Genomic DNA, 26,791 nt, shown 5'->3' on the forward strand with positions numbered 1-26,791 from the left:
CAAGGCTGGTTGGATAGATAATCCAGACACATGCAGGGTTCCATAGCACAAAACATTTTTGAATGTCTTAGGCTATTACCTAAGCCAAAAGCAAAATTGATTTTTCCAGACATGTTCCAGTGTCTGCTCACCCTTTTCTGCTACCAACTGTCATCTCACTCCCCTGATAAAACTCTTGACGTATTCTGCAGTATCCTCTACTCCTTTCCCATTCCAAACAGCTGTCTTCCCTTCCTGGCAGGAGCTCCCCAACATCTGGACGCTCAGGATGGCTACTGTTGTGATGGACAGATTCCACTTTATCCAAATATCCAGCTCTGAGAATATAAAATCAGCCTAAAGAGGGAGGAGTGCAAAAGCTTCGCCTGCTAAACAAATACGAGTTCAAGTAGTTGCTGTATCGAAGCCGTAGAATTTAGAACAATTTCTGTTAAACCACAGTTTTGTGACACCTGTAATATGGTACAGAATATAAAATGCCATAATTCTGAGAGGATAAATGATGACATGCTTCCTAAGTTGCTACCCAGGTGGTTATAACAAATCCAAACTCCTAACTCAAACACAGAATTTCTGCTTCATGGTCTAATTTGTTTTGTTTTGTTTTCTTCCCCAGCTAGAGTTAAGAACAAAAACATGTGTGTGAGATGAAAATGGATGAGTTGAAGAAAAATAAATCACCTTCCTTCAGTTCACTGCCCCTATCCAATCAATCACCAGTTCCACCCTATACAACTTCCTAAATATGTATCGTCTCTTGCATATTCTGCTACAATAGTTTTTGTAACTGTTTTCCTATAGCCATTCTTCCCAACACTAAAACCTATTCTCCCTAAACAGCTAGAGTGATATTTTTTAAAAGTGCGAATTGGGTCATGTCATCCTCACTATTCCCTTCCTAAATCCCATGGATGGCTCCTCTTCCTCGTAGGGTTAAACCTACATTAGTCCACAGGGACCCCAAAGACCCTTGCATGACCCTGGCCCCAGCTTCTCTCTCCAGCCTCACCTTGAGCCTCTAGTCCTCTCATTCAACGTATCCAACAGTGGCCTGTCTTCCATCATCCAAATACATCAAAATCCTCCCATGTTTAAGGTCTTCCTATGCTCTGTTCTCTTTGCCTGGCTCCCTCCAGCTCCTGTTCAGATCTTGATTTATGTGTCACTTCCTAAGAAAATTACTCTTCAGTCCATTGAAATATGTTAGGTATCCTTTTATACCTTTCATGGGATCATGTAATCTTTCTTTGTGGCAGATTTTACAACTGTAGTTAATTAACATATTAAATCAAACATTAAAGAGATTTGCAAAACTATAAAACAATGCCATTCTCATATTTTTTTTCAAAAATAGAGGCTTTTTAAAGTTATATTAATGTATAATGGATTTATTATTGTTATTTTAAATGAATTAATAGCTTAAACATTTCTTGGTTTTAATTTCTATTACAGTAAGTATCAATAGATACAACCATATAAACAAAAGCTCTTTGGGTCTTTGATAATTTTTAAAAGTTTAAAGGGTCCTGAGACCAAAATGTTTAAGAACCACTGCATAGGAAATTATTTTATGGTTTAAGAAAGAACGAGATAGTGTATTATAAGTAATATTAAATCTTTTAGAAATAGTTATTTTAAATTTTATTTAAATACACTTTACATGAGAAAGAATGTTTTCATGTAATATTGCTAACTTGGAAAAAAATGTTATAGTCTTATATACTGTTAAGTAAATTATAACAGGATTGGTTAGGCTGGGTCATTAGTAATGTGTTCATTACAGCAGAGTTCAGAGGAAAATTCAACTTCCCATGACAAGCAGAGTTTACAGCTTTAAGTGAACAATTTTCTCCTTTAAAAGCATTTTAACAAATGTCACCTTTAATAACAAACACATAACCTCAAACTTTTGAGACAAAGATGCTTGAAAATCACAATTAAGACAAACCTTTTGATTTATTTTGATCTATTTAAGAACAGAAAATTTCTTAACAGAAGAAACAATTTTTCAATGACAAGATACAAAGTATGTGTTCAATAGTAATGGCAATAATCGTTACCACAAAAACAAAACTCTCACATATAGCACTGTTCTAAGAGCTTCACAATTTTTACTTACTAAATCTTCCCTACAACCTTAGATACTGTTATTATCAGCCCTAGTACATGGACCTTGCCCCAGGTCCCACAGTTAAGTAAGAACAAGATTTGTAGTGAGGTGGGTGGACCTAGAGTCTGTCATACAGAGCGAAGTAAGTCAGAAAGAGAAAGACAAATACCGTATGCTAACACATATATATGGAATCTAAGAAAAAAAAAATGTCATGAAGAACCTAGGGGTAAGACGGGAATAAAGACACAGACCTACTAGAGAATGGACTTGAGGATATGGGGAGGGGGAAGGTTAAGCTGGGACGAAGTGAGACAGTGGCATGTACATATATACACTATCAAACGTAGAATAGATAGCTAGTGGGAAGCAGCCGCATAGCACAGGGAGAGATCAGCTCGGTGCTTTGTGACCACCTGGATGGGTGGGATAGGGAGGGAGATGCAAGAGGGAGGAGAGGGAACATATGTATATGTATAACTGATTCACTTTGTTATAAAGCAGAAACTCACACACCATTGTAAAGCAATTATACTCCAATAAAGATGTAAAAAAAAAAAAAAAGAACTGGGATTTGAATCTTAACGTTATGCTAATGAGAATGTGTATACGTAAACTAATCTCCTTTCTTGCCCTTTCTTGCTTATAAACAAAGGTAAGAGCTAACACCATCAAGGCTTTATTGCTTTATTTTCTCCAAATAACTCATTCCAACAGCTTCCTCAAAGACTCTCCTGAAGCACCACGGTAGCTAGCAATCTCTGATTTTACTATAATTTTAACCAACGCCGAATGAAACGACTTGTTTCTTTACCTATGGTCTATCTACCCACTTATCTGTGCCCCCCCCGGCCCCACCCCCGCACCAGCTATTTAATTTTCCCATTACATCTGGTTTTCTCTTTTTAGGTTTTCACGGCTGCTGAAGATTTTTCTGGCAATGATGGGTTTTTGCCCATTCACGATCCTTTTGGCAGACATTTAATCATCAAATACTAATGTTTCTCAGCCTTCTGACTATAAGAAAGCTAATACGTTGAAATCTTTTCTTCCTTAATGGTCCTATTTTTTGTTCAATATCTATTTCATCTGTTTGTGTAGCAGATATCGTAAATAACCAGAGTTTGGAGTCCCCAGTAATTGAAAGAAAATTCTATCGAAGGTTAATGTATTTATGTTAAACAGAAGGCAGTTTGTAGTCCTGAAATGAACTGTTATTTCTCCAGACATCTTCCTGATTAAAACAGTAAACTCTGTATAGAGTAAGGAACCTTGAAAGTAGTCAGAATTTTAGGGGAAATACTTCTTAAAATATATAACCAGATAGAGGGCTCCCAGATCACATGACAGAATATTTTCATTTTCTCTGTTGAAATGTCAGTGTAAGTGATACCCCCATGTCCCTCAGTGAATCTCCAAAAACCAGCTATGCTTTCTCCTTGGAGGTTATTTTTTCCCCAATCACTCCATTTCTTTTCTTTTTTTTTTTTACTTTTATTTTATATTGGAGTATATAGTTGATTAACAGTGACGTGCTAGTTACAGGTATACAGCAATGTGATTCATTTATACCCATAGAAATATCCATTCTTTTTCAAATTCTTTTCCCATTTAGGTTAATACAGAATATTGAGCTGAGCTTGTCCTCACCCAGAGGCTAATGAAACAGAGATTTCAGGGTCCCTTGCTTTAAGGTCCCCTCCAAGACCCTGTATCTAATTGTATGGTTTTAATTTTGTATGCTTTATGCTAAGAAGGGCTCTAAAAATTGCATAATCTCCTGATCCTATCAAACCTCAATCTGCCTTATCTAAGTTCTAAACATTTCAGTGAACTTACTGTTACTGAATTTATTATCTACTCATACTTTCGTTTCCCCGTACCTGCACCTAGGGAAAATCCTTTGGTGTGACTCATGGACATCAGGTCCCTTGGCTACAAAAGCTTACTTCAACAAAAAAGTGGCAAAGAATTACAAGTCAGGATAGGTGGTATAAACATGAACTTTAGACCTAAATGTCTAGCAATAGGTGATTAGATTAAAAATAAGGTAAATCTGTATCAGAGACAACATGGATGCTTCTCGCCCTAATTGGGACCGCATAATTTTAAAACATAAGTTAAAAATTGGGGGATTTCACATAAAATGCAAATGTCAAGCTTCTTTCAAAAAACTAGAAGGTCTGACAAAACTGGGCAAAAATATACTTTGGCCTGAACATGTTTCCCACCCACTACTCTTCACTAATTTACACTGCCTGGCTCTCACCTTGTAAACATTTGTATATGCCACCCTCAAATTATATGAATAATGTCCAAGAGATATCATTAAAAAAATTAATTGACAATATAGCATTCATAGTATACTTCCACTTTCATTTAAAATGACATATAAAATAAATTTTAAGACAAATTCAAACAAGACATAATTGTTTATTATGGTATGCAATTTTTTTTAACTTTCAGGGCGAAAAGAAAAAATACAGTTTTTTGATCCATTAGATTTTTTTTTATAATAAAAAAACCATTTCCCACCACATCAACTTCAGTAGCAAATGCTATGTTGATGGTTTGGCCAAAAGGAGGACAAGGCAATAGTACTTGCTCAAATCCAGGGACTGGGGCACCAAAAATTTATTTTCCAGGCCAGAGCACAGACGGAGGAAGCACGGATTGAGCATTTAGAGCTAGCACTTCTTCACAGCAGTATGAGAAAAGGAAAACCACCATAGATGCCATCCTTTCTGGATCCCAAACAACACCCAATTAACCAACACCACTGGAGCAACTTGTGTGGACTGTTTTAATATATATTCACAGCATGTGTCATTAGGGCTCCTGGCTGCTATTAAAAGAGTGGGCTAGCAACATCAATTAACAGTAAGACATGTGGTATATTATGGCTCCATACTGCCTAAAGAATTTAGCCAATGTCCTTATTATTCTTAATGTACCCTCACAGCTCCTGAGAATCATGTAACTGTGAATTCAACTGGTCCCAAATGCTAAATGGAAAACAAAATATCTTGTAAAAGTATCCTTGAGCAACCGCTCCATCTAGCTTCCTTTCTCATCCACTAACTTAGTACGTGTTATGATCAACAGATTGTTCTGTTTTCTGAACCTTTTTTGCTTTGTTTTGGGCAAACAGAACACTTCAGAGTAGATAGTCCAAGATTCTGGGTGGGAGAAAAACAAGTGCACCGGGAGAACAGCAAGTTCAGTATAAAAGGAAAACCAGAACAATGCCCCCCATTACCACCCGCCTGGGTCACCTAACAGGCATACATGTTCCCACCTGGCTCCCCTACAGTCCACTCTCCTTCCAACAGCCACAGTCATCTATGAGAGGATCAGGTAAGATCATATCACTCCTCAGCTTAAAATTCTCCACGGGCTTCGATGCCTACTTAGAATAAAATGCAAACTTCTGCGCACTGCCCACAAGGCTCCTTCATGATCTGGCCACGTACTTAGTTCTGCGACTTCTTCTCGTACCATTCTTATTACTAAAACATGGCCAATCCCTGTCATTCCAAACTCTTGATATTTGATGCTCGCTCAGCCTGGAATACCCTTCCCATAGATTTTTTGTTGTTTTTTTTCTTAATGGCTGGTCCCTTCTCTTCCTTCAGATATTAACTCAAAGTCACCTCTTCAAAGATTCTCCTATCTAGAGTAGAGCATCCATTTTCCCATTCCCAATCACATTGCCCTAGTTAAGGTTTTTCATTGCACTTGGTATGTGAAATTACTCTCTTTTCTATGAGTTTTCTTATTGATTATCTCTACACAAACACATGCACACAGTCCCACACACACACAGAAATTTACACTCCATCAGGAGAGAGGCCTTGTCTATCTTGCCTATTACTATCTTCCCAGCAACCAGAGCAGAATCCAGTAGGCAGTAAGTGCTCAAAAAACAAAATCTGGCATGAAAAAAATGAACCTGCCAGTTTAGCAGTTATACTCAGAGGATAATCAAGGGAGCGAAACTGAGCTTACATGTGACTCAGCTGGCTGAAGTTTCATCTAACATGAGAAACAATATCTTCTTTCTGTGAAAACAGCCCTGGTCCCTCTTACTAGGGTGGGCAAAACACAAGCCCTAGAGAAGAAAATTTATTCCTCCACAGTCCCTTGCATGTTCCCCAAATTGCAATCATTCACCTTCCCTCCTGTACAGTTTGTGCCATTTCTCGGTACCACGTGTACCAATTATTTACTCAGTTTTTTTTCCACACAATATTTTTTACTCAAGCCTCAATACTAATCAACAAAATTTGTAAAATAATGGGTTTTCTGGGGACTATACATATTTCCAAATCATATTGCAATTAACCTTTGGCTATTAAAACACATACACATTCATGCTCATATATATTTTTTCATCTAAAAGGATCTCTTCCCACACTCGAGGAAACAGTTCATTACAAATGAAGGGAGACGCTCTTCCCGGGGCTCAAGCTCCCCTTAGGCGGGCATTACACAGCAGAGTTCCATGGGGAGAGTTGATGTTTACTAAGCACGAGCTCTATGGCAGGCCCTGTGCAAGCTCTTTATTAAAACACCCGATTTGAGGAGGTACTCATATTATTTGTTTTGTAGGGGAGGACTAGGTATGAAGAGCTTAAATGTTTGCTCAAGGTCACTGCTATGGATGGAATGTCTGCACCCCCCCCCCCAAATCCATATGTTGAGGCCTTAATCCCCAGTAGGATGGTATTTGGAAGTGGGGCCATGAGGAGGTAATCAGAGTTAGATTAGGTCATGGAGCTGGTGCCCTCATGGTGGGATTCATCTTCTCATCACAAGAAGAGAAGACAGGAGCGCTCACTCTCTGCCATGTGAGGACACAGCAGGAAGGTAGCTGTCTGCAAACCAGGAAGAGAGGCCTCACCAGAAGGCGACCATGCTGGTACCCTGATCTTAGGATGCCCAGCCTCCAGAATTGTGAGAAATAAATCTCTGTCACTTAAGCCACCCAGTCCATAGTATTTTATTATAGCAGCCCAAGCTAAGAGAGTCAGACAGCTAGGAAACAGCAGAAGTAGGACTCAAATTCAAGTGTGTCACGCACCAGAGTCTGTTCTCTTAACCCTGTATTATATGGCATCTATGCAGTGCATAACCAATCTGTGCTTTGTTCCAAAATAAAAACACTTCTTTCCTGAGGTACTAACAGGAGAGTTTTTATTTACTAATATAAAAGCTGCACACACACAGTTGACTTCCCTTCACGACTCCTAAGCAACAAGCTTGTTGAGAGTCTACAAGCTCAGCCCTCTTTTCACTATTCAATGAATTGAAGTGTTGCTAATCTAATCACTGTCTTTCATACTATTAGACTTTTATTTTCATAATTACAGGCTGCCAGAGGCTTCTTCCAAAGCCCCCTGCTAAGTCTCCACCCCAGACACAGGTTTAAATTGCTTTCTTAGCACCACTGGGAATTCTCTGAGAAATGACTGAAACTTTGGATCTCACTACCTAGGAGAGACCTCTGGTTTCTCTCCTCTTCAGCAGCCCTCAGTGGAATTCAGAGCGCCCCCAGCTGACCAGGCATGGCCCTGAGTCTCCTCCCTCTCAAAGTCCAGTGAGGTCACAGTTCTGTACCTGTGTTTTGTCACCTTTTTTCCTGATGCTTGCATGGCTGTCAAAACAACACGTTAAGCTTGGTAGCTTTTTTTTTTTTTTTTTGCGGTACGCGGGCCTCTCACTGTTGTGGCCTCTCCCATTGCAGAGCACAGGCTCCGGATGCGCAGGCTCAGCGGCCATGGCTCACGGGCCCAGCCTATCCGCAGCATGTGGGATCCTCCCAAAGCGGGGCACGAACCCGTGTCCCCTACATCGGCAGGCGGACTCTCAACCACTGTGCCACCAGGGAAGCCCTAAGCTTGGTAGCTTTTAAATCAACTTGTAGAAGTATGTCTTTGTGTCCTGTGTAAAGTTTTAACTATACAAAATAAAAAATTAACAATAACAGCTCATCTTTACAGAGTTCCTATTAAGCACCATGCTAAGAAATTTAACATATTTATTCCTGCAAAAAAAAAAAAAATCCATGTGAAGTAGCTATTTTTTTTTCTCATTTTATCCCCATCTTATAGAAACGCGAGGTCTATATAGGTTGTTTAACTTGCCCAAAATCAAGTTGAAAGGAGAATCCAAGCTTCCTATTCTGAAGTTCCACTACATATACTATGTACTGTCAGTATATACACACTGGTCAAGGTAAAACTGTCCTGAGCTGATCCTTACACAGAACTATGACAAACAACAAGGAGTAGACCCATTTTTCTGTAAATGCAGAGGTTAATTAACCTAAGCATTGAAGAAAATTTGTTTTTTAATAAAGAGTGTGCTTCCTTTTCCTTCAAGACCTATAATCTGCTCTTGTAGGTGTCTTCACTGATTTTTCAAGGATCTTCTAAAGGTTCCCTTCATGAAGTCTCTCCTTGTATTTATGTTCCTACTAGATTATAAGCAGGGTAACCATGAAGTTCCAGTTTATCCATGTTCTCGCAAACTTCCTCTTTTGGAAGGCAAATTGTATGGCTTCCCTAACCATATTCTCCATGAGGGCAGGCTGGGCCTTCTCTTTATATCTGTCACCAGGATTTTCAGATTTCAAATCAATACCGGAGTACCGCTTGTTAAATTGTCCTCTTCCACAACTAGGTATAATTTCTCCATTACTGGATCTTTCACTGCACTTTGCTTCTGTCCCCCTTCCAAGAATGATCACATACTGATTTTTTAATAGTTCACAGACCACACTCTGTTCCGCTATGGTAGCCCTAGGTCCCTACTCGTCTTTTATCCCCTGGGCAGCTGGTAAGATGCTTTATCCAGGGATGTGGTTAACTACATACTGACAGAGTAAACTGGATATTCTTACAATGTCCCACCTTAGTTCACTCTTTCACGCAAACACTTCCTGAGGACTTACACCAGATCCTAGGAAAACAAGAGAGACAGGTACGTGCCTCCTCTGAAGTGATCTACAATCTAAAGGAGCAACTGCCAATGGAACGGAAAACGAGGGAGCTGATAACTGATGCAAAGGATACTGGCAGAAATCAGACGGAATGTCTGTCTTTGCCTAAGGAGTGGGAGAAAGTTCAAAAAGAAGGCTAAAAGACCAGGAGGTATGGTCCAGATAGAAATGTCCTGAGGACTGGGGGTGCGGGGAGGGAGCTGGAGAGGCCCTCCCAGGCAGAGAGGAAAGAAAGGGCAGACACAAGAAAGCATGCAGCCTGGTGCTCGTATGTCACACGGCACTCAGTTGGAGCTTAATATCCCAAGGGAGATAAGCAGAAGTAGTAGACAGGCTTACCTCCCAAAAGGCTGCTCTGTTAAATACTATAGAAATAATTAATAAGCATTTAAAGGAAAATGTGTCCTTTTTTTCTGAACATCAGAATTCAGTAGTAGCTTTTAATTTAAGTTTTTTATTGGAGTATAGTTGCTTTACACTACTGTATCAGTTTCTGCTGTATAGCAAAGTGAATCAGCCATATGTATAAATATATCCCCTCTTTTCTGGATTTCTGTCCCAATTCGGTCACCAAAGGGCACCGAGTAGAGTTCCCTGTGTTATACAGTAGCTTCTTATTAGTTTTCTGTTTTATACATAGTAGTATATATATATATATGTCAATCCCAATCTCCCAATTCAAAAAATATGGAATGACTCACGAATTTGTCATCCTTGTGCAGGGGCCATGCTACTCTTCTCCGTATCATTTCAATTTTAGCATATGTGCTGCTGAAGTGAGCACAACATTTGTCCTCTTTTAAGACAGTGATTTGGGGATCGACAAAACTGAGCTGTAACTTGAAACAATGGTAGGATGGGGGAGGGGACAGACGACCTATAAACAGCATATTCTGGGCTAAGACCAACTAAAACCTTCTTCTTTGTATTTCCATGAACAGGACTGGTAGAGGACAAAGCCCTGCTTAGGAATTCAGTCATGTTAAAGGAAAAATGGTCACTTCAACATTTCTGTGAGTCTACCTTGCTGAAGGGACCCAGGGTGGCTGGATCCTCTGTTTGTAAAACATAATATTGGGCTTCCCTGGTGGCGCAGTGGTTAAGAATCCGCCTGCCAGTGCAGGGGACACAGGTTCGAGCCCTGGTCTGGGAAGATCCCACATGCCTCGGAACAACTAAGCCCGTGTGCCACAACAACTGAGTCTGTGCTCTAGGGTCCCCGAGCCACAACTACTGAAGCCCACGCACCTAGAGCCCACGCTCCGCAACAAGAGAAGCCACTGCAATAAGAAGCCTGCGCACTGCAGTGAAGAGTAGCCCCGGCTCACTGCAACTAGGGAAAGCCTGTGCACAGCAGCGAAGACCCAATGTAGCCATAAATAATGAATGAATGAATGAATAAATTTGTAAAAAAAAAAAAAGAAAAAACATAATATTGGATCATGGGATGAGGTCCGCCAACAGAGAGGAGATGTCATGACTGTAGGAAGACAGGTTGGAGCAGATGTTAACAACTGGCCTCAGGGGAATTCGACCTGGCACACCATGTGGGAGAGATGCCCTGTGTCGAAGAATGACCAATGGATTTTTACAAGAGAGCTGTCCTCTGTTCAATTAAAAATTATTGCCTGTATTATACTGCTATGTTCTGTGATCCCCCTCCTTTAGCCTAAAGCTTTAGTGTGTCTGCTATGATCCGTGGCTGCAGGTAAGAAGTACTTTGAGAAAATGAGAAATGGACAGTCTCCAGGCTGGAAGGAAGCAAGCAGGGAAAGCGCCAGTTAGTTGTCACCAGAGTCTAGATATAGAGGAGGGAGGAACAGTCAGGAAGGGGACTCAGAGGAGTATGTGAGTGTCTCTAGAATGAGAAGTAATAATGACGCTGCAGTCCTTTTTCCTTGACAAGTGCTGGTTTCCCAGCAAGCTTCCCTCTGTGGACACTCAGGTCTCACCTCCTGTCTAAAACTGTTCTGGCCCTCTATGTGAAAGTGAGCCTCTCTCTTCTCTGGCAAAAACGTCTACCTATCTAATGTGGTAATTGAATCAGATTTAATTTAAAGAAAACTCGTAAGTCCTTTCCACACATCCACAAAAGAAAGCACTTAACCTCAATAAACTAACAGTTAGGGACTCACCTAATGGTCCAGTGGTTAAGACCTCAACCTCCCAACGCAGGGGGCCCGGGTTCGACCTCTGGTCGGGGAACTAGATCCTGCATGCCTGCCGCAACTATCAATAAAAGTTCCCTCGTGCCGCAACTAAAGATCCTGCGTGTGGTAACTAAGACCCAGCACAGCCAAATAAATAGATAAATATTAAGGATAAATAAATAAATAAACTAGCAGTTAGGAGGATGAGAAAACATACCAGAGCTCAGAGATACGTAGCAAATCAAAATTCTTCCCATTCGTGTGAAGGAAGTAAGCCAAAATAAGTTTTCTTCTCGGACGAAACCACGTAACACAACACATATTAAAAAGATGGGCTGGAGCAATGAGCTGCAACCATCCGTGATTCAGTGGAATCCCCAAACACTCCCCACCAGTTTCACAGCACTTCACCGGCACCAGAAAATGACATTTACTGAGATTCTTAATAAAAATGAACATATTTGGCTGTTTCATATGTTATTGGATTTTTTGGCATATGTTTCAGAACTCAAATACCTTAACTCTGCTTGTGAGTGAGACAGGGTTCCCCAGAGGATCACTCTCCTACTCCTGGAAATCATATTTTCATTACCCAAGTCGGGCTAAGTAAGGAATTGAAAGTTTCCTGACTCTTGCCAGGGAGATAGCTTAATTCCAGTGTGTTACGTTTTCATTATCTGTATTTTCTCTTGAAATGTGAGGGCTGCCTGCAAGTCCTGTGGCATATGTTTTTCACCTGCCTCTGTTCAGTGATTTCCTGGAAGAAGGAAGAATATGGCTTAACTAAACAACTCTTGGGGTCCTGCTTTAATATATACAGCATTTATCCCCAATTAGGTTAACTATGCATCACTGTTCAAAAATATTCTTACAAGACCCTTGAATAAAACAAGTATTACATAGCAACTAGTTCTGGTCTCTGTGCTTAAGTTATCTCATCTTCACATGAAGGGAGTTGACACCCAACATGTTTTCCAGCTCCAAGAGTCTACAGAATGGCTGGGGAGGAGGGGAGGGAGAGGGATGGACTGGGAGTTTGGGGATAGTAGATGCAAACTATTACATATAGAATGGATGGACAGCAAGGTCCTAGTGTACAGCACAGGGAACTACACTCAATATCCTGTGATAAACCATAATGGAAAAGAATGTAAAAAAAAGAATGTCTCTATGTGTGTAACTGAGTCACTTTGCTGTACAGCAGAGATTGGCACAACACTGTAAATCTACTATACTTCAATTTAAAAAAAAATTTAATTAAAAAAAACAGTCTATGGAATAGTGATCCGACCCTTGTATTCCGCTGTTCTTGCTTTCTTTAGTTAGTCCTCTTTAATTACTGCCTCGTCTTCCTGACATTTTTTAAACAAAATGGAAAATGTTTTATAAATCAATTCCTAAGTAAGTTTTACAAACTATGAAGAGTGTGGAGATGGTTACGAGAGAGAGCTGTCAGTTGTGTTTTTAGGGTTTTTTTGGCTGTTTTTATCATTTAATTTTTTTTAATATTGTAAATTCATCCTTCACACCTCTTGGCTTACAGTAAACCACAAAGAGATGACCATATCACTCCAGACTGTGCTTCACAGTGGCAATAACCACGATACTAATATAAACTCTTCATTTTCAAACTCCTACTATGTGGCAGACCTTTATTTGCTTACTGCTTACTGACTTCTTACTATGTCCCAGAATCTTGGGAACACAACCCTCAAGACAGCCATAGCCTGTGATGGGAGAGAAAGGACAGTGCCCAGGAGATTAAGGAAATGAAGGAATTGGTGAAATGGTAAAAGCCCTCAAGTAGGTGTTTGTGCTGTATGTTTAAGAACCTTGAGACCTCCTTATGTCTTTACAAGGGGACTTTTCCACCAGAAGACCAGTAATGAGGCTGAGAAAAACATTCCGTAGATGAACTCTTGAGAAGTTCTTTGAAAAGGATTAAGCACAATCAGCCTGGGTCCGAACACCATATTTTACTCAGATTTCAAACCTCCTTGTCCAACACTTTGGCCACTAGCCAGCTGTGGCTATTTACATTTAAATTAATTAAGATAAAATAATATTAATATTGTGCTTCCTTAGTTCACGAGGCACATTTCCAGTGTGTATAGCCACGTGTGACTAGTGGCTGCCATACTGGACAGCACAGATAATAGAACAGGTCCATCATTGCAGAAAGCCTTATTGGACCCTGCTGACTTAAAGTATGAAACGACATCATCAACAGTCAAATGTTAAGGGGAAATATAACATTTTGTTTAATATACTAAAAATATGTATTGGTATCCAAGCCAATATCTAGAAATACAAATGTTCACCTTTATCATTGTAAAATGATATTATAATTCCTCATTTATACTTTTTAGACAATAGTGTCAGATCCTATTACTCTGGTGCAGACGTAGGATTTTTTTTTTAATTGCTTTCCTAGACTCTGATCATAAAAAAAGAAAATGCAGGTAGCATAAGACAAACAGATAATGAGCATGCAAGCTCACTGCATTTGTGTTTTGAAAGAGACAACTTAGTGGTCTTGCAAAGAAAAGTTCAGTTCATAAAAAGAAACTCAATTGCTCTGGTCCCTGAGTTACGAGTCTTGTGAGAAGAATGCCTTTTTGTCCAAAAGGATTCTCAAAATGTTTTGATAACCATTCTAATTTCATTAGATACAGCCACAGAAACTCCCCAGAAATAATTTATGAGATAGGGTCAAATATGCTAATGAAGGCCCTCTCCCATCTTTCCTCTGAGCTACTGCCATATTTGTAATTTGGGAGGAAGGATTTTTCTACTTACTACCCTACTGTGCAATGATAAAACACACACACATCCACACATCCACACCCTACATGACACATACAACAAGGTTATCTATCCATAATATTGGTATCTATCATCTAATTGTATTTAAATTTTTATTTAAGTAAAATCAGTATACATATACAAGTTCGACGAATTTTTACAGTCTGAACACTTCCATATAATCAACACTCAGAATAAGAAATGGGACATTATCAACACCCCAGAGCCCACCTCATGGAGCCTTCCAGAGACCACCTCCTCAAGGGTAACCAACATCCGGACTTCCAACACCATTGGTGAATTCTGACCATTTTCATGTCTTATATGCGAGGGACTCTTTTGTGTCTAGCTTCTGTCAGTCAACAACATGCTATCTAGTTTTGGCAGATCCTTTGTCACCATAAGGTGATGACCATTTGGCTTTCCCACCCCACCATACAGAAGAGTTAATCCTTAATGAGGAGGTACCATGTATGAAGTACTACGCTAAGCTACAACTCATTAAACTCCCCAAACAAGAAGTATTATCCCTTTTAAATAGATGAGGACACTATGGCTAGGCAATGACCCCCACTTATTCAATTAAACACTAATCTAGGTGCTGCTGTGAAGGGATTTTTCAGATGTAATTCAAATTTCTAATCATTCAAATTTAAATTAGGGAGATAATCCTGGGTGGGCCTGATTTTAGTTAAAAAGAAGGTCTCAAAAGCAAGGTGAGGCTCCAAAGAGAAAGCGGAAGGAAAAGGAGGAGGAGGGGAGAGGTTTTTTCTGGAACAGGTAACAATGGGCAATGATCATACATTAATTTATACCTGTTAATAATAGATGGTAAACCAGTTCAGAGGCCAGTGTCTGCAGAGAATTTTTGAGTGGAAACTAATGGTAAAAATGGTGGGGATCATAGTTATTAAGGTTTCTAGTTTTTTCCCCAAGTCAGCTCTGATGTCCTATATTCTTGCATACTGTCCCTAAGTACACTCTCAATTTTCAAATCCTTGGTCTCAATTTCAGGTTCAGAAAGTAAGGTCACTGTATTTGTGGTAGGCTGGTGGAAGGCAGTGTTACTGGACAGCCAGACGTCTCAGACTTCTTATTATCTTTCAAAGCAATCTCAGTGCAAGGCTTTCCTTGAGTGGACCTGAATAGATTTCAAGTAAACGCATACTTTTTTTAAGAACAGAAACTATTTCTTCCGTTATCACATTCCCCTTAACATATATCCTAGAGCAGGATTAAAGGTAAGTACCTATAAATGTGGACGTATAATACCATTTATCTTCCCTTTTTCTTTTTAAGGCTGATATAAAAATCGTTCTCCATTTTCAGAGGTGAAATTAAGGCCAAAATGAAATTCTTAATTTCCCCTTCCACAGCTGTTCTCCTCAAGTCTTCTCCATCTCGATTGTTATTCTCCCCCAGTCACTCGGTGTCTTAAGCCAAAATTATACTGAAGATCAACAAGTGGGTTCTGCCTCCAAAACTGGTCAGTTCTATCTCCATCATCACACTCTTGTTCGGGCCACACTGATGCCAAACCCAAACAAAGAGTCCCTAGGTGAGCTCCCAGCTTCCACTAAGCTCTGATATATACAAAAGGGTAGGAACTCTTTCTTTAAAGACTGTAAATTAGGTAATACCACTCCCCTGCTAAAAATCCCAGCTGAGACTAGATATTTGATGATACTAAAGAATTACTGAAAAGTTATAGGTGTGATAATGGTACTATGTCTGTGTTTTGAAAAAGAGTTTCTATGCTTTAGAGATAGTGAAATATTCACAAAGAAAATGACAGGCCTCAAACTTCAAATTACGTGATGGCGTTGGGGAGAGAGCATAGATAAAACAAAATTGGCCATGAGTTGCTAATTACTGAAACTGGATAATGGGTACATGGGGAGTCATTATATTTCTCCATTTTTCATGTATGTTTGAAATTTTTGTGATAAAAAGTTTTAAAATCTCCATTGGCTCCTGAATGCACTTAGAATAAAATTCCAAGAACTTGCCTTGGTCCAAAAGGCCCTTTATGATCTGATTCCTGCTCACCACTCTCAGATCTCCTCCAGTACCCAGCTCTGCCTATTAACTACCCAAGAGCTACAAGGGTTATCCCTGTGCCTTAATCATGCCAAATGTTTGGACACTTCGGGGCCTTGAGGTATGCTCTTCCATCAGTCTGGGGAGCTCCTCCCCAGATGTTCTCATGGGTGGCTCCCTCAGCTGGCATCACTCTCTGGAGAGCCTTCTCTGACTATGCTATCTAAAGCCATCCTCCCTCCTTTCCCTCCTCCTACCCACACGTTCCACTGCCCTTTCCCTACTCAGCCTCTTATGTTCTTTCATTCTTTCGCTTTATTTTCTTCATAATCCTTATCATTTTTTGGAAATCATCTTTTTTCTTGAATAACTCATTTCAAAAGTAAGCCATTTGTCATCAGTGTCTCCTCTACCACTAGACTATGTACTCAGACAAAATTGGAACCTTGTCTGTCTGGTTCACTTTCATGTTCCCTGGGCCTACAGTAGTGCCTACCACAAAAGTAGGAGTCCAATGAAGACCCATTCAATGAAGCCGCTATTAGACCTGACCATGAAGACTGCATACATTTCACATGAACATCAAAAAGAATAACTAATGTCTTAGAAAGTTAAACTATCCTTACATGTGTTTATGTATTGTTTTAATGAATACTTAATACCTACGGAATTCCTTTGAATTAAATAGAGCAACATAATGAGTAAGTAAACACTTACACATATTAATATGATTAATGAATAATTAATACTTTCAAGTGTCCTTTGAATTATGTATAATATATCCATACACATATATACATAGCATTATTTTGATACACCATATCTGATAAGATGATTACTGGTTAATATAGAAAGAAATGACAGTTTGTGATTGCTACATTTCCAGCAAAAGATTGTGCTAAATGTATTGTTGCCAGACTTCACACTTTAAAATTCATTTCTAAGATTCTTAGCTGGTGTTAAACCATGTCACCATAATAAGCAAGTTTTTATTTCCTTTCAGATGTTCCTGGCTACTGAAAGAATTGATTTTTAAGATTTTTCCCGTTGACCTATAAGGCTGTGAAGAAGAGATAGCTCTTCTTAATCTCAAAGATCCAAGCTAAGCTTACACTCCCTGGTCATTGTGCAGGTGTCACCTTCCTTGCTTGCTTCTTTATGTATTGTTGGAGAAACACAAATGTATTAGTTATAGGACACTGGTAGGTTTTAAACCCTCTTTGAAATCTTGCTTTAATAACAATGGCTCAGCATCATTGGAAGATAACTGTACCCAGTTATCATAGATATAATAAAGTATATTTTTAATTTTAATATACCTACCTTCCCAAGTATAAATTTATTCTGGGGCTTTGAGGCACCCAAGAGCACCAGGAGTAGTGTAAATAACATGTAACTTCTGAGTTGGTAGACAGAGGGAATGGAAGGCAGATTCTAAAACACATACAAACCCACGGACACCATATTTAAAGCAATTTGGCTTTCTAACTGGTAAATCCAAATGAGGCAGGAACAGTAACGAAAGGAAGACATAGCTTCTCAAATCCACCCATTTCCTTAAAAGCAGACCGGCCTAGATCCTAATCATTCAGTAACTTTCAAAGGCCATTCCCCACCTTCCTCTCTCTCAAAGCAATTAAACCATCAGATACTCAGATCTTTAAATAACTGGCAAGACAGTTCTCTGTTAAGGAGTGTGTGAATGTATATCCTTCCCAAATATCTGAGAAACTCCAGAAGAGAACATTGTATAAAGGCTGGTCCTTAACCTCAAAGTTCACATAGAAAGCAGCACCCTTGACAGTCTACAATGAAACAATTTAAATGGCAATGGTAGCCCAGCCTGAAGACACTTTTATAAAGGGAAGCCTGGAAAACATCACGACAGGAAGCTGTCACCCTTACTTGGACTAAAGAGAGTGTACCGTGCTCCTTAAAGAGGTTGGTTCCAGTAGGAAGGTGCAATAAGCAAAAAGCAAAACTCAATACAGCAATCCTCCCAGTGCTTTATTTTCTAAAAAAATCAATCTATCACTAGCTCTTGTTTGCTTCGGTGCTCACAGAGTGCTAGACTGGAATTCCTTCTGCTGGAAAAGCGAGAGGGCATTTTGTCTTGCATTTTGTCTCCAGCAATCCCAGTCTGCATGCAATTCCCCAAACATGCTCTCTACTGGACACAGCTCTCCCCACTGCAACACAGGTTTGTTGTCTGCCAGAGTACTTCTTGCTTGTTTTAAAACCCAAGGTGGCGGCTACTTCATTCAGAAAGCCTTCCTGTCTCATTTTCAGGTCAATGCCACCCTTCTATATGCTTTGATCTTACTGACTCCATGCTTTAATGACTGGTATTTTCCCAAGAAATTATAATTCACTTTCTGAATGTTTGTCACTGGATGAGGCCCACGGGGACAAAGATGGTTTCTTACTTGGGTCTGTGTCTCTAGCAGCTTGTTTGGGGACTGATACAAAGCGGCTTCTCAGGAAACAATGCATGAAAGAGTAAAAGAATGAACAGAAGAGTGAACAAATTTAGCAAGCCAGTATCTCTTTAAACTCCTTGTTTGAATCCAATGCCCACCACTACACTTACAGTTCACGCCCAGTAGAGGTTACCATCTGCTTACCTCTTCAATCTTAAACATTGTCAAATATTGCAGTTCATTTCATGATCACTAAAGGTTGGTGAAGGGCCCAGGCACAATGGGTTTACGACTGAGTAATTTAGTGTTGTATAATTTGTTATTGTGTAATTATTGCTGTAAGTAATTTATTGCTTCCTTAAGGACTGGTTCTTATGTATTTTTTAATCACTACTTGTCCTTTATTGTGAATGGAGATGCTCATGTGTCCATCAATTAGATGCTACCAATTTTACAAAATGATTGAGCGCTTTACCTCCTTTTTCTCCTCAGTTATATATACAAGTAATACATGAAAATATCCTCATTGTAAAAAAATGTAAACAATATAGAAAAATTTGAAAACTCTCCCTTACTGCTCCTACCTTATCTATGTCCCTCCACAGAAGCAACCTTTGTTACCAATTTCAGACCTTTCTCCATGCATTTAGCTATACGCATACACAGACATCTTTTGTGTGGTTTGGGTGAGAGTATTGTACATATGTGGGATCAAGAGGTTTTGCAAAGGTTTTGCAAACTTCTGTGTTTAATTAACGATATGTTTCAAAGACATTCCCATGTCAGAAACATACCTCATGCTTTTTACCTACCAGCATTCCATCCTTTGGGTATACCTAGTTTATTTAATTATTCCCAGGTTGATCAAAATATATGTTTTTCAGTTTTTTACTCTTAAAAATCCCTGAACATGTCTCCTTATATAAAGGTGCCAGGAATTAATGAGTTGAACAGTATGCATAAAACAAGCTTACCAGAGTACAAGACTGTTTCTCCTCATCCTTACAAATATATTGAATATCAACAGGTTTTTGTTGTTGTTGTTGCTGTTCACTCTGATGACACCAACTATGTTCTACATGACCTAACCCAGTGTGGAATCGCCTATGTTCGTATTCACTGTAGGTCACTGTGATCGGCACACAGCTTCAACTGAAACATACAAAAGGGCTCCTACTCAACTCTTAGCTCACATCCCAGTAACATAAACATGGATTCAATATCACGTCATGTTTAAACATCAGGAGGGAGATACTGGAATAAGTGTCTTCCTATAAACTATCTCGTTTCACCCTCTTAACATCCAATAAAATAGAAACTTTAATGCCTATTTTATAGATAACCAGAGTGAGGCCGGCTTCCCAAGGTTCCCAAGCTCTATGCCATACCAGGAAGTGCTAAATAGCCCCAGAATTTGGAAATTGCACGGGAGTGCTACTTAGTTCAAACTTTTCCAGGTTTTTATTATTCCCTGATGCCTAAGATCCTGCTCTTACATACCATTATCCACTATTATTTTAAAAAATACTGGGCTTTGGAAACACGCTTAGAAGAATAGATGCTAAAAGAATACAAATATTTATACAGGAGCAAAAAAATAAATTTATTGGACACCTGCCCTTTTTTTAATGAGTTCCTCAGATTCTCCCCCAGAACTAATATCTAAGGCACGAAATGGCATAGAATAAAGCCCATGATGACTAAGATAAACTATATGAGGATGGATATTGTCCTTTACATCTTGGCAATACCTAATAATATTAAATATTTAAAATTTTACCCTGGCTAGTAATAAAAAAGAACCCACAGTTATACTGTTAATTTAAGAAACTTGCCCTAATATTAGAAATAAAAATTTGTACTGAGGAAACAAAATAATTTTCACATCACTCAACTAGTTCTATTAAGAAAATTTTAGAAGTCATGTTTTTTAGCACCAACTAAAATGAACAGAAAAACGCTTTGTAAAATGTTGAGAAGCATGAAATGAAAGATTAAAATATTTCACTACTGGGGCTTCCCTGGTGGCGCAGTGGTTGACAGTCCGCCAACCGATGCAGGGGACACGGGTTTGTGCCCCGGTCCGGGAAGATGCCACATGCCACAGAGCGGCTAGGCCCGTGAGCCATGGCCGCTGAGCCTGCACGTCCGGAGCCTGTGCTCCGCAACGGGAGAGACCACAACAGTTAGAGGCCCACATACCGCAAAAAAAAAAAAAAAAAAAAATTTCACTATGTATACGTTATGCTGGAACCTTGAATTTATCGCCTACACAGAATGGTACTTTAAAGATTACTTGAATGTGTTTTCTGAAAGTATGAAATGATCGATTCATTTTTAAAACCCTTAATGTAGTAGTACTCTTACTTTGCCTGACAGATGACAGGCTTAAGAAAGGCAAAGATCAGAGCTGCAGGAACAACAACAACAAAGGAGTTGGTACCAAATTCACTTCCCCTTCATGCCAACACTTTCTTCTCCCTTATCAAACAACAAAGCAAAAAGAAAAGTATTGAATGTGAAAACCAGAGAGATTCCCCATGACTGAGCCTTGGCAAGTACAAATGCATTAGTAATGGAGCTGATTGCTGTGACCTTTTCAGTTATGATAATCCCTCAAAGAAAATTAAAACCATTTTCTAAAACATGGTCCAAGGAGTTCCACAGATGACTGAAGAAAACATTTAGGAATATCCCTGGCACTTTTCTAAGTATGTACATACTTAACACACGTCTATTCTTACTCTACAGCCCTTCCAGGCATGATTATTTGTGAGCAAAAGGTCAAACTTAATTTGAGAGACATTTTTTAAAAGCCTGTATTTCCAGAGCTTTTGACCTTCATTTTCCTCTTACATGTATTTATGTTTTGAAATGGGAAGATCTAAAAAGAGGGGGCTACCAAAGGGGAGGGAGGCTGGGGAATGAGCAAAATAGGTGAGGGAAGCTAAGATGTACAAACTTCCAGTTACAACATAAATGAGTCACAGGAATGAAATGTATAGCCTGGGAAATACAGTCAATTATAGTGTAAAATCTTTGTATGGTGAGAGATGGTAACCAGACTTATCACAGTGATCATTTTGTAATGCCTAGAAATGCCAAGTCACTATGTTGTGTAGCAGGAACTAACGCAGTGTTGTAGGTCAAGTATACTTCAAAAAACAAACTCATAGGAAAAGAGATCAGATTGACGTTACCAGAGGTGAAGAGCTGGGGGAAGGAGGAATTGCAGGAAGGTGGTCAAAAGGTACAAACTTCCAGTTATAAGATAAATAAAAACTACAGATGTAACGTATAACACGATAAATATAATTAACACTGTTGTATGTTATATACAAGAGATGTTAAGAGAGGAAATCCTAAGAGTTCTTATCACAAGGAAAAAATAGTCTTTTTCTTTTATTTTGTATCTATATGAGATGATGAATGTTCACTAAAGTTACTGTGGAATTTCATGATATATGTAGGTCAAATCATGCTGTACACCTTAAACGTAGACAGTGCGATATGTCAATTATATCTCAAATAAGGAAAAAATATTTAAGACACTGTTATGTAGCATCCCAAAGGTAAAAGTGCCCTATATTGATTATTTTGCAGATAAAGCATTTTATGAGGTCTCAAATTTTGTAAATTATCATTAAAAAATACATAGAAAATGGAAGTAGTGCACGTGAACAAGGTGTTTATTTTTTATCTTTTCTGATATTCTGCTAATTAAACTGAACATTCAAATATAAAATAAAAATGATAATATAAAAAGAGGGTGACTATGTACTCTTTTCTGCTTCATGAGAATTTGATAGTCAATTAAGGAATTAATACATCATTTAAAATGTATCCTTTTGTTTTGGATATGACAAACATGTGAAGAGGCTTTCGAGTCTCCAGGATCTTCAACGACTTTCTAGTGAGCAAAAATTTCGCCGAAGCATAGAAACATGTATATATTTAACTTTAAATAAAGTTTAAATAAAGAAAAATGATACAAGTTTGCCCTTGTTCAACTTCCGCTTAGTGAATAAGTAGACTAAATATTTACAGAAATGAAAGATCACCTGATTGTTGGACTTGAATAAATTGACTTCATTTTAGCGCCCAGAAGAGAAGCCATGTCTACAGACAAGATGTCCAAGAAGCTGAAGGCTTGGTTCTTCATTCAGCTCTCCTCCTTATTGGCCTTATGAAAATCAGCTGGGCAGTCAACCAATGGGAGCCTGCATTTCTCATGAATTGAATGGTAATACTGGCATATGCTACCATAAGTACAACAACAGACAGGAGAAGTTTTTGAAAGTTATATAATATTATGTAAACAAGCATATGGTGTTATAATTAGTAGTTCTAGTTTACAAAGTTAGGTTCTCAGTATCAACAGCATTGATCTACCACAGCAGATCAGAGACAAGTCACCCTGCACTGAAAACCATAAAGTGGGATCTGATCAACAGAAGCCATTCTACTGCTTTCTGAATCTTCTAACAGAAAATTAGAGTCTTCATTGGGGAGAATGAAAAAAAAAAAGTTCATTGTTGCAAATTTGTATTTCTGTTGCTGATACCTGTTAAGAAGCAGTTCTGTAGCTATTAAGTTACAGTTGGCAATTTAAAAAACAAAAACAAAAACTGACTAGTAACTAAACCCTTTAAATTCCACCATCGAAACAGAAGATCACTCTAAAGCACACGCTACAAAGGACGCAAAATGGCTACTGAAGACTTCAGTATCAGGATTAAGGCCCTTCATCAATAGGAATATGTTCTGTTTTTAGAACTATTGCATAATGAGAAAAAACATCATGGGAGCACAAATGAACTACCTCATAAAAGAGTACTTTGCCTTAGTCTGAGAATAATTTTTATCCAATTCAAATACCAAAGAACAAAGAGCTAGGAGGAAGAGGGATGACAGAAGCAGAGCACGTGGGAGAGAAGCTGGTCCTGCATGAAGCCAGGTGGGAAAGGGCAACTCAACCTGTGCTCTTGTGTTGGTGGAAACCAAGTCCAGACCAGCTGGCAGGAAGTAGGAAGATGCTGCCTTTGCGATTCCCTTCAAAACCTATTAGCAACCCTCAGATTCAAGAGTTACAACTCCCTTAAAATAAACAGTGGGAAATGGAAAAGAAGTAATCTCATTTGGGGAAAAAAAAAAAAAAAAAGTTTAAAATGGTTAAAACATGTCAGGGTTTTCTCACACAGAAGGAATAAAGGAAACTACTTCAGGACTTGTGGGGACCTCTTACTGCAAAGCAGACTTACTTGCAAGAATCTAGATGCACATACGTATTCCTTTGTGTGGTGAACTCATCACAGCCAGTACTTTTTAAACACTGAAGCTAGTAAGGCACTTGCAAGACATTTTAGGAAAATGAGAAGGGCGGAAGGCACTTCACCAGAGAAGTTTAAGTACACATTTATCTATGCATTTTGTTTCTTCGAAGACTTCCCTGCGATTTCTTCCTAAATTCTGTGTGATCATTCCCAAAGATAATGCTAATGAGATCTGCATTCTTTACTAGATGCCAAGGAAACATAGAAAATTTATCAAATGATAAGACTGGATGTGAAGCCCCATGCTAAAGATCATCCCCATTCCTTCTTCCTGACAAGGTCTTCATTACGTTTGTCCAACAAACGTATAGAAATGGCAACACAATAAAACTGCCTATTTACTTGTCAGCTTCTCCCAGTGAGCTGCGAGCTCCAGATCAGTGTTTTCCACCTACGTCCGCAGCGTCAGCACTGTGCGCCTCCTACACAGAAAAAGCTCCACACATGCTGGTAAGTTTTGTTACTTTAATTATCATTACCTAGGTCTTATGTTTTATTACATTTATATTGAAAATCTTGAATTTTTTAGGAATTTCAAATACTCTTCCTAACATTTTCCAATAAGGAGGATAATGAACATGTAAACAAATACATTTATTTACATATGTTTATAACACATGGACAAAGAAGATATTTCTATATCAGTTTCCTGTGTTCCTTCTAATCTATAGCATTTGCCCTTTCCACAAAAGTTGAAAAGAAGAGGGAACCAATGGAGTATGAGTGGCAGTCAAGGCAAAGAGAGATGGTAGAAAAGAAACAAGTTCTCAGATGTCAAAGAATCACCTGGAAAGGGTGCTGACCACCGGAAAATGCTGATTCCATGGACCCATCCCCAGATAGCTACCCCGTAGTCCTAAGCACCGAGGGGGAAGAGATGAGTTACAAATCTCCATAGCTAAGTAGGAGTTAGCTTTTCTTGCTTTTGTTTTTAAATTTTATTTTCAGAACAAAGAGGACCGTTATAAAAGGAAGAAGTGGGGCTTACTGTAATTACATTTTATTATTCTACTGATCACTATCACCTCCAGTAATTTCATAATTCATTATTGCTACTTACTTAAGTTTCCAAAGGTTTTTAATATGTTCCTTAGCTTCTAGATAGACAAGAATTTTCATAACAATCCAATGACTGATCACAATTACTGGTGAGGAAAATGGAAATCACAATGTAATCATTATAAAAAGAGGCTATGTAAATTACACTAAAATGCCAATGATTTATTAGAGCCTCATTAATATTGGGGAGCAACTAAAAAATTAAACATATATGCCTTGCACATTTCCCATTTTCTGTCCTCTCTTCTTCCCTAACATGAATAAGAGGATGCTACCAAAAACAAAGAAAACCTTGCAGCATCGTGTGGTACTTTTCTCCAATCTGCAGTTGAGCATTTCAAATAAAATAGATATTTTACTCATTTTCACAATGCATTTATTTTAAAACCTATGTTTCCTGTTGGCTTGAAATTGTTTCACTCCTAAATTCTCAGTACCTAAAAGCTTTTTCATTTAAATTTTCACAAAATCTATTCAAGTGTTTGTTTTTTGGCAAAGTACATATTACTACCAGGCATGTCATCCATATCCCTTTGGTTCTTCCTCCTTAATAATGGCATTCTCGGTTTTTAGCTGAGCATATGTTGGCCTGAAATAGATACATCTTCCAATCTGACTGCTTTTGCCCCTTCTCTTTTTCCTTCTTTCTGCCAGATAAAATGTGGTCATAATGGCTGAAAAGTTCTAGCAGATAGCACTAAATTAGATTGTTCCTCTCACTAGTACAGACACATGTTCACGTGCATACATTATACATGGACTTGCACACACACGTACAAACATACTTCCCCATGCTCCATCTCCTTTTTTCTCAACATACCAACAGACAATTAATCTACTGCCTAAGCTGATAGGCTTTTTCTTAAATCCGTAACATTTTCAAGTGAGCCCATGACCTCGAATCAGTTTCTTCAAGCTATCACTAAGGAGTGTTTGCTTTCGTCTTTTTCTACTTTTAGCCACATATTAACCATTGTTCAAACAGAAACACAGGCTTATCTCTAGGCATCTTCACTTTGCCCACTCGGATGACTACTTGCTTAAGTACCCACAGGACACTGAAAAGAGTAATAATTAATGTCCTATAGTCATTCATTCAACGGCTGAACAAAATTGACATGGTCCCTGTACTTATAAAGCTTACATTCTAATAGGGGAAACAAGCAAAAATACAATAAATCGTTGTCTTCATAGAATTGGACACATGACTGGCAAATAAAATAGTATGTCCAAGAACTCCTTGTTATGAGGGAATGGAGGTGAGATGTACTACTTGGCCTGTGTTTGTAAACACTGATAGACTGCAGTTAAAATCCTGACTTTCTTTAAGCTCAATAAATGGCTGTCTTCAGACTAAATTCCACCTGAGGCTCTAAGCAACCAACGTCCTGTAGAAGATAGAAGCAACATCTCTTACTTAATCTACCAACACCAGTTCAATGGCAGAATCTGTTGTCTTGAACGGGGCAACATCTATTAACGTGAGGAATGATAACCACCTTCTTATACTCTGAAGATGTAACCTGACCACAGAGGCAGCTGACGTTTTGCATTGTTTTACAGTATTACCTAACCGCCCAGTTCTATAATTAACATTTACATTTTTTTCTTTAGGCCAGGAAAGGAGATTAAAATAATCAATGAGATGTCAACACAAAGCAGACATAGGACCAGATGTAGTCTCTAAATAGTGTTCTACAAAAGTCAGCAGGAAGGGTAGCAATAATTTATTCCAGGAATACTGACAGTTACCATCATCTAGATTCTGTTAAATGGTTTGTATTTTTTAAAAAACTTAGATGGGTCTTACACCATTCCCCTGTACTTCCACCACTTAAAGAAATTCCATCAAAATCTGAAGTTAAAGATAC

General features: G+C 38.7%; 1 protein-coding gene and 1 non-coding gene across 20 annotated transcripts in view; both read right to left on the bottom strand.

Annotated features, from left to right (window-relative positions):
* Positions 1-26,791, bottom strand: part of FHIT (fragile histidine triad diadenosine triphosphatase) — a 1,443,555-nt gene that overhangs the window by 468,916 nt on the left and 947,848 nt on the right. The gene's annotated exons all lie outside the window — the stretch shown is intronic.
* Positions 9,795-9,897, bottom strand: LOC114908232. The gene has a single exon (XR_003796921.1). It is a non-coding gene; the product is annotated as a U6 spliceosomal RNA (small nuclear RNA).

This window comes from Monodon monoceros, unplaced genomic scaffold (genome assembly GCF_005190385.1).
Source record: "Monodon monoceros isolate NGI ecotype Baffin Bay Population unplaced genomic scaffold, NGI_Narwhal_1 Super_Scaffold_3, whole genome shotgun sequence".
NCBI classification, from domain to species: domain Eukaryota; kingdom Metazoa; phylum Chordata; class Mammalia; order Artiodactyla; family Monodontidae; genus Monodon; species Monodon monoceros.